General features: G+C 39.1%; 1 protein-coding gene across 1 annotated transcript in view; it reads left to right on the top strand.

Annotated features, from left to right (window-relative positions):
- Positions 1 to 12,538, top strand: part of NRXN3 (neurexin 3) — a 981,410-nt gene that overhangs the window by 433,157 nt on the left and 535,715 nt on the right. The gene's annotated exons all lie outside the window — the stretch shown is intronic.

Here is a 12,538-nt window from a genome sequence, read left to right on the forward strand (position 1 = left end):
TTGTTAGTTTGCTTTCATCATGACATCCTTCACTGCAATCTGTACTCCCAAATGCAGTTGAGGATAGCTAGGCTCTGTCTCTGTAGACCTCATCATTAGCCGTTCTTCTCTTGCCTATTCAATCACCTATGAAGTGGTACCTCCAGTAGTGGAAAGGATGGTACTGAGATGGACAGCTTTTTATACGTGCTTTTCTCAGAGCTGTTCATTAACTTCATAATACTTACTAAATGCTTTGAAAGATGTTCTGAGTCTGCAATTCACTAGTGCTTCAGAGGGCCCTTTTGGCATTTGCAGAAAGAAGTATTTTGAGACCAAGTAGAAGCAGGGGAAATGGAAGGTGGAATTTGTCACTGCTAGTTGAAGATCAGACCATAACAGAAGTTCATTTTTGAGGAAGTGGGCTTTCAATGAAAGCACTGGAGGCTATTCCTCCAGCATTATCTCTACTGTCTGGAAAAGTTTTTATTTTTTCCATAGTTTCTCTCTTCCAGCTGATATGGAAACAGATGTGCTCTGTGCCTTCTTGAAGCACATAAATAGCAGTGCTTTCTTGATGTTTCTTTAAATAATTTATTGTTCTTGTTTAGTTCCTGTTTTTTTAAAGAACATCAACATCAGCTGCAGTAACTCAGGAATATGCTTACCAATTCCCATAGCATGTGGATTACTTGGCATCCAAAATATCAAGGTTCTGTTGGTTGGGTTAACTGAAAGCGACCATTATGTCTAGTTCAAATGAATACCCATCTGCTTTGTTTGCTACTGATCATTAGAGGAAGATAGTTTTAACAGGAGAGGTGTGTGGTGTGCATGTTTGCTAAGACTTATGTCCCTGACTGGTGCTCACAGACAGGACTTCATGAAATGAATTCACTTATTTCCTTACCATGTCAAGATTTCAGGTTACATCACTTTGAAATATAGACACTTGTCAAGACTGTCCCTTCCTAGGACTGAAAGTATCATCTTAGAGCCATCTTTGAGTACTCATAAAACATCAGATTGGTTCTTGAATTAAATCGAACCCCTTCATTGTCTCTGGGTCCTCTGGTTGGCTGGAAGCTCCTGTGTTTCAGGCCTACTGCCACACTCCCACAATAATGCTTTGGTTTGTGAGAATTTTGTCATAAGAGCCCACTCAATATCAACTTCAATTTCACAGTATTGGTAAGTTCTGCATAGCTTTAGGCTGTTCTTTTCTCTGCCTTTTTGCTGCTTTTGAGTGTGTTAACCACACTGTTCCTTGTGGAAGTGAGCATAGTATAACAGAACTTGTGGTTTTGCCCATTTGTAGCTGAGCTAAAGTGCTAAAAGAAGAAATGCATCTTTTCCGTGTAGTTATTTATGAGGTTCAAGGAAAAAAAAAACAACACCATTTGGGGTTTTTGAAAATCATTTCTGATTACCTTCAGTGCACTGAAAGCTCTCCTTTAATGTTAGTGATTTCTGGTAATTCTTCTATTTAAAACTAGCATAATCTGGCTGTATAGCCTGCATATTATCTCTACTAGTCTTTCTCCTTCAGAGGACATTTCATTACATGAACATGTTGTTCTGTGTGCGCCTCTGGAACAGAATGATGATGTTTTCCCAGAAGACTTGGCACCACTATTAGAGCTATTGGGTTTCCTTCTCCTTGTACCCAGTGCAGTTCTTTGCTTTACTGTCCTATTATTCAGGTTGCATAATATCAGTGACACTCCTAGAATGTGTAATGTGGCACTTATTTTGTCTGTGTACCTATCTGGTACCTGCAGAGCTGCTGTCTGAACATGGAGATCAGTTCACTCTTAAAAATGCCAGGAATGTGAATTTCCCTTCTCTTCTAAAGTGCATGAAACAAGATTCAAAGTTGGAGGTAGCTAGGAATATAAAGAAGTGGATGGGAAGGTCAGTGATGGCCTTCATTCTGCTTTGCTAGAACATTTCTTGCAAAGCAATGCCCATGTTATTTCCTTGATTGGTCCACGCTCAGTGCTAAGGGAAATGTTGAAGAAGAAGGCGTTCTCTTTGCCAACATATTTAGGATTATTAAAAACTGAGAAATAGGTCACCAGAAAGCTGTTTCATTTGAGTTTTGAATCACAGCAATCCCCATGGCTTCATCTCACCTCTTGACTACTGCCTGCCACTGACTGTTCTAACAGTTGCCCCTGAAAAGCATATCTATCTCCCTTTCCTCTAAAGAAGGAAAAACTTTAAGCCTGTTGGATTCTTATTTAAGTCTCATTATTTCATTTGTCTGAAATGATCTTGGGTGTAGTCTAACATCCTTGAAGGGCTGAAGTTCTGAGCAGCTCCTGCTGTCTCATGTTAAATGTGTTTGGAATAAACAGCTGCAGGCCTTTTGGGTCAATAGTTATGCTGTGTTAATTGTAGGACATGTTATTTCATCATGAAAGACAGCGGGGGAAAACATACATGAGGAGTACAGCGTGCTTAAAGGAATGTTTTTCCATCCTCACATGTGAATCTTGCTTTCCAGACGTGGTACGAGAAAGATTTCTGCTAATGCTTGTCTTTGTTGCAGCGTTGAAATTCTGTTGCAGCTTTGCATTCTGCTAATGCTCAGCTTTGTTGCAGAGGAAAGAAACCTAGGGAGTACAAGCATGTGAGATGTAGGTCAGGAGATAGCACTGTCCGCCCAACATGAGTGCTCCACTACAAATGGGCGACCTTGTTGCATCCTGTTTGCATTTGTTATCTCTATTCATGTATTTGTGTACCCTATTCCAATTAAATTTCCTGAAGTCTTACAGAAAAATAACGTGGTTTATTGTCTTGGTTCTACCACCATCCCCATTACATGCTTTTGAGCAGGCCATTGAACTTTCTTGGCTACATTGTTCCTGTTATGTGCTGGAGGATAATTCAGCCTTGCTGTGCGCCAAAGCACAAGCCAACCACATTCTGCAGTTTGCTCTGTTCCAGTGATAGGCTCTTATTTGAACAGGAGCAGGAAGCACTTTCAAGATAAATTATATTTATGTGAGAGTTACTTCTTTAGGATCTCGAGAATCTGAGTGCATTGTAAGGCCATGTATAGGAGTCATTAACTGAAATGCAGGCATCCTGGAGACTCAAAGCGTCTGGTATTTAATAGTGTATAGTAGTGCTTAACAAACAAAAAGAACAGTTCAGACCTAAAGAAAATAATTACTTTCTATCTATCACCTACCAGTTTTACTCTTGCAATTTCATTAAGAAATTATCTATGATGGAATTTGATTACGGCAGCACAGCTGAGTGACCTCTTTATCCCGTCCACAAAGGACATAGGTTTGTTATCTGAAATGTCAGCTTCCTTTCGCACTATGCAGTTTCCTTGTGTGCTGTATAAACTTAAGCTTTCAGATCTTGAAATCTACCACTCACAGAATCACAGAATCGTCTAGGTTGGAAGAGACCTCCAAGATCACCTAGTCCAACCTCTGTCCTAACACTAACAAGTCCTCCACTAAACCATATCACTAAGGACTACATCTAAACGTCTTTTAAAGACCTCCAGGGATGGCGACTCAACCACTTCCCTGGGCAGTCCATTCCAATGCCTAACAACCCTTTCTGTAAAGAAGTTCTTCCTAATATCCAACCTAAACCTCCCCTGGCGCAACTTTAGCCCATTCCCCCTCGTCCTGTCACCAGGCACGTGGGAGAATAGACCACTCAGTCACCAGTGTGCTGGCCAACATGATAGCTGTCACACTGTCTGTGTAGTGTGTTTTTTGTTATTTTGTTTGTTTGTTGAGATGTCATATAGGGCCACCTTTTTTGGCAAAGAATGAATTTCGTGGGTGACTACCTGAGGACGGAAGGGGGAAAAAAAATCCCAAAGTGTCTGAAATGTCAAATGAGTCCATGGAGTTAAAGCCTATCCTACCCCACACTCTTTCTTTTGGTAGCCTTCTGTTTTGTTTTTACAGCTCTTTTGCAATTGCTTCCTTTCTGATTACTCATGAACAACAGACAGCTCTTCATTGTTTTTGGGAAGGTCTGGCCAGGTCCGTGATGGCAGCTTGTGTTTCCCTGGAAGATAATCAGCAAAGCCAAAGAAACCTTCTTGCTGCCTGTTGTGTAAAATCTGTTCTGGGTTGACATTTTACTACCACATTTATTATTATTTTTTTTTACATAGAGTATCTTTAGCTCTCATGATATTTGGAGCTTTAACCACCATCTTTTGTATAAGATGGTCCTTTTCCTTGCCACCACCCCAAAAAAAAAAAAAAAGAGTTGTGGGGAGAGCCTGACAGAAAAGGTACAAAAGGTAGGGAAGTTAAGACTGAAATGATCCCAGCTTCGGTGTTTACCCTAGAACAGCAAATGAGCAATTCAGGCTACAGAGCACTCTGAAGGGACCAAGTCAATTCTCAGAAAGGACAAAGTAGTAGTCTGACTTTGTGTTGGTGAACCACTTCTACTAGAAAATGCAGGTGTGTACTTCGCCTTCTTTGGGCACTGTTCTCTCCACCCATGAAACAGAGATGATATTCATTTATATGTTATGAAAGTATGAAATTGAACAGCGTCTTGCAGAGCACGTTAAAGCTGTGGGTGGAAGCTCCTAGACATGAGCTAAGCATTACAATTTGAGGACAAATCCTTTGTCACTACTTCGTTCTCTCAATCTCTAGCTCTGCAGCCTATAGGTTGTGGTTGGCAATACTTATACAGCCGTTGAGTTTGAGTAATACAAGCTATTTCCATTTCTGTCAGACAAACGTTACAGGTGATGCTGGAGAACTTGAGAGAAAAGATTTCTGCACTGTGTGGAATGTATGCTCGAAGATGGAAGAAGTTGTTCCAAGTGACCTTCTTTCCTTCCAAGAAAGTAAACTGATTGAAATTTCAAATTATCTCCTCCTTGATTCTAGATTCCTAAAATCAGTTTCTTTTGCTAAGCATCTCATTCCTAGTTTTCCTATTAAATGAATGGATGAATTTGAATTTGTTCTATCTACAAAAGTCAAGACTCAGTGACTTACTGCTTTTTCCTCACTGATCCTGAAAGAAGCTATGTAGACATCTTGAAAACTCCATAAAAGGTTGAATGTGGATAAATATTAGTGAGTACTTACTGCAATTGGGGTTTTCTCCTTTTTACTAATTTCCCATTTGCTCATTTATGTTTTCTTTCTTTTATTTAGACAGCCTTGTGCAGCTTACTACACGCACTAGAGCTATCTGAAATTCAGGTGCACCTTCTGAATACTCTCATTTCCACCTTTCTCCCCACAAAAGAAAGTCAAACACACCTAACAGCACTGATTAAAGAAAATTTTCTTTGTTCTTCTTGTGCTTTAGAGATATGGCTTCTTTCTCTCCTTGCCTTTCCTCAACTCTTCTGCTGATAACATCTCACGAAGGAGAGCAATTATTACTTAACTAAGTGGTGACTTTGCTCCAGATGTTTGGGGACTTTTTTTCATAATTTGATCTTCTTCCAGGTCCTGCATTAAAATCATAATCTTGTGCTACTTTCCATGAAATATTATAGTTAACCTTTGGAATTCACTAGTGCATGAGAAGCATCAGTGACACAGGCTGGATAATCTGAAACACATTTTGCATACCAAGCAGTGTGTGGAAAAAAAATCTAATCTCATGCTTAAAATCTCACAGCAGGATAGTGTCAAAAAGGATTTCACCCTTCATCTACTCATTAGTGAGACTTCCAACATGGTGATACTTCACTTTTCTCTGTGGAATCAGAATTTGTCTATTGAAGAGAGGAGCATTAATTTACTCCATGATAGTTTGACAGCTCTACTGTTCTTTATGATTTTGTATTCCATTGTCACAGTGTTACTGGAATTATGGAACAAATGCAGGCTTTGTTCTTGCTCAGCTTCAAAGAAGACAAGGAACCGAGCAGTTGGGAAAAGTGCTTGTTTATGTACAAATTACTTAGAACACATGTCAAGGAAGATGCATGGAGAAATGGGATAAATTGTCCTCTCCCACGTTTCATTCCCCCCCTCCCCTTTTTGTTATTGTTTGCTTGTTTGTTTTTGCATTTTGTTTAAACAACTCTGGGGATTTTATGGCTCTGTGTAGTGGAGCAGCTCTAGAGGTGGGAAGAAAAATCTGTCTGGCTCAGGAGGGAAGGTAATTGCAATCTTGAGTCATTCATGGGCTGTGAAACAATAGCAAAGGTTCAAAATGTTAAACTTCATAGGAAGTACAGGAATGCCAGTTCTGGTTTATCGGGTTGTAAATGTACAGTAAGAAAATGAGTGAAAGGGAGAGCTACCAATCTCTCTTCAGTATCAGCAGTTAATATTAGAACTTTATAAGAACAGAACATGATAAAGGTGAGTATACACTTCTTAAATATCCATCTTTTGATCAATGAGGTCGGTGATTTGGTGTTTTGTTGTTCCCATTGTGCTGTATAATAGAAATGTGTAATCTTCGTTGGCAAGGGATTTGGGAGCTGCTGCCTGTACTCCCGTCTTTGTCCTCTGCTTTTTCCATGCTGAAAAAGAAAACTTAGAATCAAGGTATAGACACCAAAAATCTATGTGGCTTCCCTGTAAAATGGACTATCTGTGTACAAAACAAAAAGGAAAAAAATATTTCTGTGCCAAATGGAAGACCGTTAGTGGTATTGTTTTGTTCTGCTTTGCTTTTTTATACTTTTCAATTTTCACCAAGTTCACTTTGGTCTTTAGTCAGTCAGACTTGGTAGCTTTATGATTCTCTTTTTGCCTTGTGGATTATGATTTGAATGCAAATAACAAGATCATTCCCACCTAGGTGAAAGAATGAGCTTGTACTGCTGTTATTTCTGTTGATTGCTCTGATGAGATTGCCAAAGATTGCACGGGTCTGAAGCCTGAGGAGCTATCTCTTTGCCTGCTGATGCAGACTTTCTTAAGAGTGTGTTGAAATTCATGAGCAGATATCAGCTCGTGAGGGGGAATTTTTTTACTGTCACTTTCCATCCAGTGTCAAGTTCAGTTCTGGGAATGAACAGAGGTTATCTTCTTCCAGAGTTGTCAGTCCCCTATGGTTTTCTGGCAGTAAATCCACTGTGGACGAAGATTCAAGGCAATCTGTGCTCTTGTGAAAGGAGATTTATGTTCAGTTCCAGAGTCTGCATGTAGAAACAAAATAAAAATATTCCTGACTAATGATTTGAAAGTCAAATAGATTTTTGACTTAAATGGATTCTAAGTATTTCTCAAATGAGACAAAATCTCTCTCAAATTATCCGTAAATGCTGAGGGATTGGTGTTAAGAATGTGGTATTTTTCTCTTCCTACTCTGTAAATTGTGACCTTGTGTGTGTGAATGAAATACATTGCCTCTCTCTCGTGTGGTTTTATTTGTTGATCAGTTTTGTTTTGTTACAGTGGTGATGGGTTAAGGTAGCCATGTCCCCGTGTGTCCTTGTTCCCCATGTTGTCCTTCATGCATGTGTTTATTATGCACGTTGGCTGTGATGGTTATACTAATTGCTTTTTATTTATTTAAAGTGTTGTGACCCTGGTTTATCTGCCTTTATACTAACCTGTTGTTTATTGTTTTTGCTTTTCTTATTTTTCTTTTTTTTTTTTTTTTGGCTAACAAAGTTGAGTTGACCAAAGCTGACCTGCAAGGTAGAGAAGGTTCTTCTTCCCGTTACTGTTTTGGACTGAAAGATGCCTTTATGTAACATTTGGTGCCTTTTTACCGGATGCAGTCACACCTCTGGGACTGAGGAGAAAGACAAAACCCAGTCCTTCTGGAGGGAAAGTCTGGGTTGAGGAAGGACATGGCAAACCAAGAAGGTGTTTTTGTTGACCCGAAGGTTTGACTGTATCAATCTCTGTGGACATCTGTAAGAGCACAGGTTGATTTCCTGAAATGGTTAATGATCTTTCAAGCAAATAGCAATTGTGTATAGAGATATGGAAAACCCTCAGAGCTTTACAAGGCAGAAAAGTTGACTTGGATTCTTCAGTATCAATGCTAAGGAGTGAGACTGGATGATGAAAACTAGTTTTTATAACCTAGGCTTTGAAAAAACAAACACAAGAGTCTTTCTGGAATTTCAATTAAATTAAAAAAACAAAACAAAACTACAAAATGCCTTAGTAGTTAGGCATTTTACAAGCCAAAATTGATCCAATTTGAGTACTGGCTGAAGTGATCATGCCTGATTAGCAGGTACTTTTATAAATGCTAATTTTTATACCTCTTGTAGGTCTTTTTCAGAAACTTCTACTGGATAGTCTCTGATTTTTATAAAGCAGGTAGGGCTCTTTTGTGATGTTGATCCACACATGAAATTGCTATTAACATCTTTTTATTACTATTACTACTATTACTTGCTAAGTAAAAAGGGAGCAATCGATGTTGTGGAGGCTGCTGAAAGGCTGAAGACTATGCGGGTGGTGTTACAATATCAAAATTATGCAAGTGAAAATCTTTAAAGAGACTGAGAATAGCTTCGGTAGCAAAGGGAGGAAAAATTATGAGGAACCCAGGAAAATGGCTCAAAGAGGAGAGGCCAGATAGTAATTGGGAACATACCGCTTGAATTACAGAGAAGTGGTGGGTTAAACAATGCTAATGGAAAATCAGTTTAATGAAAGCTAGGTCTTAGGAGACACATAATGAAGAAAAACTTAATGGTACAATTACATACAAATGCTCTATATCCCCAGGAAGTAAGTAAGGAAACCTGCTTATTAGAAATTAATAATCTTTGATCCTACCATTATTAGAGGGGTTTTTTCTATGGTGTTGAGAAGTCTATCCCTTTAAACTTCATAGTGAGAGTACATTTCCCAACATCTGAAGAGACTGCAGCATACAAAATAATTTATTCCTGAATGTTGTGGAAGCTTAAGAAAAAGTTCCTTTTTTTCACTGGAAAAGGAGTAAACCCTCTTATGTGTAAGAAGACAGAAGCACTTCACACTTCTCTCTGTTCAATAGTCCTGAAGTCACAAATAGTATCTCTTATGATATCAGCTTAATCACCTTGAAATTTTGTGTCTAAGCCACAGGTTTAGTCTCAGGTTTTGTTGTGGTAGAAAATACAAAGTGTTCTTGTTTCAATCTGAGATGGAAACAAGGCTTCCCAACAGTTTACGTATCATTGGAATTAAGTTTTCTTTTTTTTTGGCTTTAACTTCATGAACTCCTTTTCTGTTCAGCAGCTGTGATGACCTGGTGATGTTCCTGTTCTTATCTAATGCACCAGGTGTAATTTTCTATTTAAACTATTCCTGTTCCATATTCCAGGGATTGGCAGGTAGCAATTACCTTTGTGTCAGAACGTCATCTGCATTTTGTGGTGCAGTTGGCATTCTATGGTTTAACAGAAAAGGGAAAAAAATTGGAGGAATCAAAGGAAATGTTAATGGGTAATTGCTTTGTCAATGTAGCAGGTGTTAATAGGCAGAAGCATATTAGGAGGTACCCTCTTACCCAACAGACAACAATTTTGACAGCCTATCAGTCTTCAGAATGCATGCACAGGAGTTCCTGTTCCATTTTTGATGTCCAGTGAGATGGATGCAGCATGAAGAAGCGGTGTTGTAGCCAAACAGATTTGTTTGTTGTTTTCATTTTCCAGGAGTCCTCAGAAGCTAAAGGCTTTTCACAGCTGTTGAGATTCATTCCTACTCAAGTTCATATTGGCATAGAACCTTATAAAACTCTTTACATTTCAGATGGAGACACCTGACCATATGTACACCTAAGGAGAAATGTTTCTCTTGAGTGCCTTATGTGGATTATTGGCTTTTCAGGAAACCAACCTTTGCTAAATAGTCTTGCTATTTCAGAACATGAAACTTACCAGACCGTGAGGGCTGGTTGCACAACTTTCCCACTGCTGTGATTTGCAGTAGGGAAGGGTGTTTTTCCAATTGACTGTATTTTTCTTGTTCACATACAGCACTTTCAGTCTTTCCTTCTTCCTTTTATTTTCTGTTTGATTGTTGTTTACTTCCTCTGCTTCATTTGCATCTCCTTGTCCCCCGCCATATCTCAGATCCAGGCATACTCCCTTTTATGCAGTTGACTTTGTGTTTTTTTCCTTCCCTCAACAGCATGTGTACGAGTGCTTTTCTCAAGATCTTCTAGGTTGCTTACAGAGGGAGAGAGGCAGGGTGACAAAGAGGGAAGGAGATAGGCATATGACAAGTTTAATCTTGTAGATCCATCCTCTGTGGATTCCCATTCTTGCTGCTGATTCCCTTCTCCTGTCACCATGGGGTAAATGTGCTTTCCATGGGATACTTACACATTCGTTATCTTAACTAAGTCCTTGCTCCTGAAATTTTTAGATCAGTTGTGTATTTGGAACAGGAGGACTTTGTGTTGTAACTGACGTCAAATGAATGGAGAAGTCAGGTTCGACTGAGGCACTGGGATGAATAGCTGTGTTTTCAGACTGCAGAATGCTGGCTTTTAAGTTATTTCTGACAATGGGTAACTTTAAATATGGATCCTGCCAGATGCCTAACCTTATTTAGGTGATGAAAGGGATGATGAGTTCTTAACAAAATGAGGAACTCAGCTCAAAGAGCTGGCTTTGCCACCCTTGAAAATATCTTAGATTTTTTTTGTTCTGGTGTGCTAAATTAAAGTCACTTTATGATATTCCTGCTTTCTACCATCCATGATTCAAAATACAGGATCTGACTTTTTAAGTCTTCTGCTGAGCCTTGATTCAGCACACCCCCATTGCTATATTGCAGTTACAGGGTATGAGGTATGGTCCATCCAATGATGTGATGGTTCCATGGGATTCAGTCTCAATTTTGCTCACTTCTTACTCAGAAAAATCTTTATATATATATATACACACACATATATAAAAATTGGAAATCTTATCTGTATTCATTTCCTCCTTAACATGCACTAGGAATGAGTCCTAGAGCAGAATGGGATTCTGCCTAGTGCTTCTGGTTTCCAAGCCATGATGCCTCTCTCAGAGCTGCACTGGGCTTGTATTTTGAGTTCAGAAAAACAGAATATCACCAGTTATGAATGTGAAGGGTGCTGACGGAAGTAATCTTTAAATTTATCATAGGTATAAATTGCCTATCATCATGTGTGACTGGCTGCGGTTAAGATTTCACTTTGTTACGGTATATGCAAGTTAGGAACCATAGGCTAAAGAAGCACTTTATTCTACAAAGACAAAGATGTCTTGCGTGTATTGCTTTCCTATCTTTTCCTAACCTCTTTGATGATGCAAGAAAGAAAGATGGGAGCAGTAGCTCACTTAAGGAGATGGAGAGTGAAAATAGACCCATGGTACCCTTGGACTTTGCCTGTTGTAGATCCTTCTTACCAAGGAAATAACATGAACGCAAATGGTTCCTTTCAAAAGGAATGAATTTTCAATGTATGTAGAAGGTGTTATGTACAAGTCCTAGAATGATTTCCTTTAGCTTAAAGCTTATTGCTAGTTATGATCAAAGCATGAAGCATTTGTGTTATAATCCTGCAGCTGTTCTATAAAGGAAACTGAATTCCTCATGTAACTCAGAAGAATGGTAAATACAATATTGTATCTTGTATTTCTCAAGTTCCTTTCGCTGCAAAGCGCTTTCAAATAACACAGCAGGAATGACTTCTGTTGCCGAAGAAGAGAGCCCCCCTGTGAGATGAAACACGGCAGTTTTAGCAATGCACAGCAGTAGAACTCAAATTTTTCCGTTTCAGGGCAGAGAAATCCACCATACAGCTGAAACTTCAAGGAAGAGTTAGGGAGACTAATTTTTCCAAACAGTTTACGTAGGAGACATCTGACTACTGTGCTCTTCTAAGGTGATTTTCTTCAAATGTTCAGTGGTAAAAAAAAAAATAAACCATACATCTAGCTAGGTAATCTGGAAGTAAAGTCAAATACTGGACTTATTCCCAAGAAAGTCTCAGATCTTGCAAGTCATCAGATCCTGAGCTGTTTCAGTAAGAGTTAGAGATGCAGAAATACAGGTTAAATGATGTGGTTGTGGAATTCTCCTTTGCCATCCCATATTCCCAGTGAGCCTCCTCTGCTGATATGCTTAGTCTGGACAGGAGGTGACAGAGCAAGTCTCACTTCTGCTAGCAGGGATGCTTTCCTGTACTGGGGAGTTTTCCACTTCTGTATCTACTGCCCACTCATGCCACATGCCCAGCAGAAAGTATGTTAAGAAGCCGTGTCAGGCTCAGCTACAAACAGATAACAAAAAACAAGGCCTTTGAACAAAAATGCACTCATGGGAAATAGCAAGTGTTGTCAGGATGTTGCAAATTCAAAGAGAACGTTGAAGTCAGAATGCGTATATTTTAAATTAACTGTGTAGAGTGACTTACCAGATGTATCTCAGGCTATGTGAAGGCTTGATCTGAAACTTTGCTTTAAAAATAATTCTGGAATGTTGTAAGTGTTGCCAAAGGACTGACATTAAAAATAGACCTGAAGCCTGATGGCATTGGTATTTTAGAACCATTTCTACTGCTCTTCATGTAACTTCAGTTTATCTTCCTTTCCTAGTTCATTAGCACTGAAGGGCATGTGCAGGGAAACAGAGTCTTCATT

The sequence above is a fragment of the Cygnus atratus genome, chromosome 5 (assembly GCF_013377495.2).
Source record: "Cygnus atratus isolate AKBS03 ecotype Queensland, Australia chromosome 5, CAtr_DNAZoo_HiC_assembly, whole genome shotgun sequence".
In the NCBI taxonomy this organism is placed as follows: domain Eukaryota; kingdom Metazoa; phylum Chordata; class Aves; order Anseriformes; family Anatidae; genus Cygnus; species Cygnus atratus.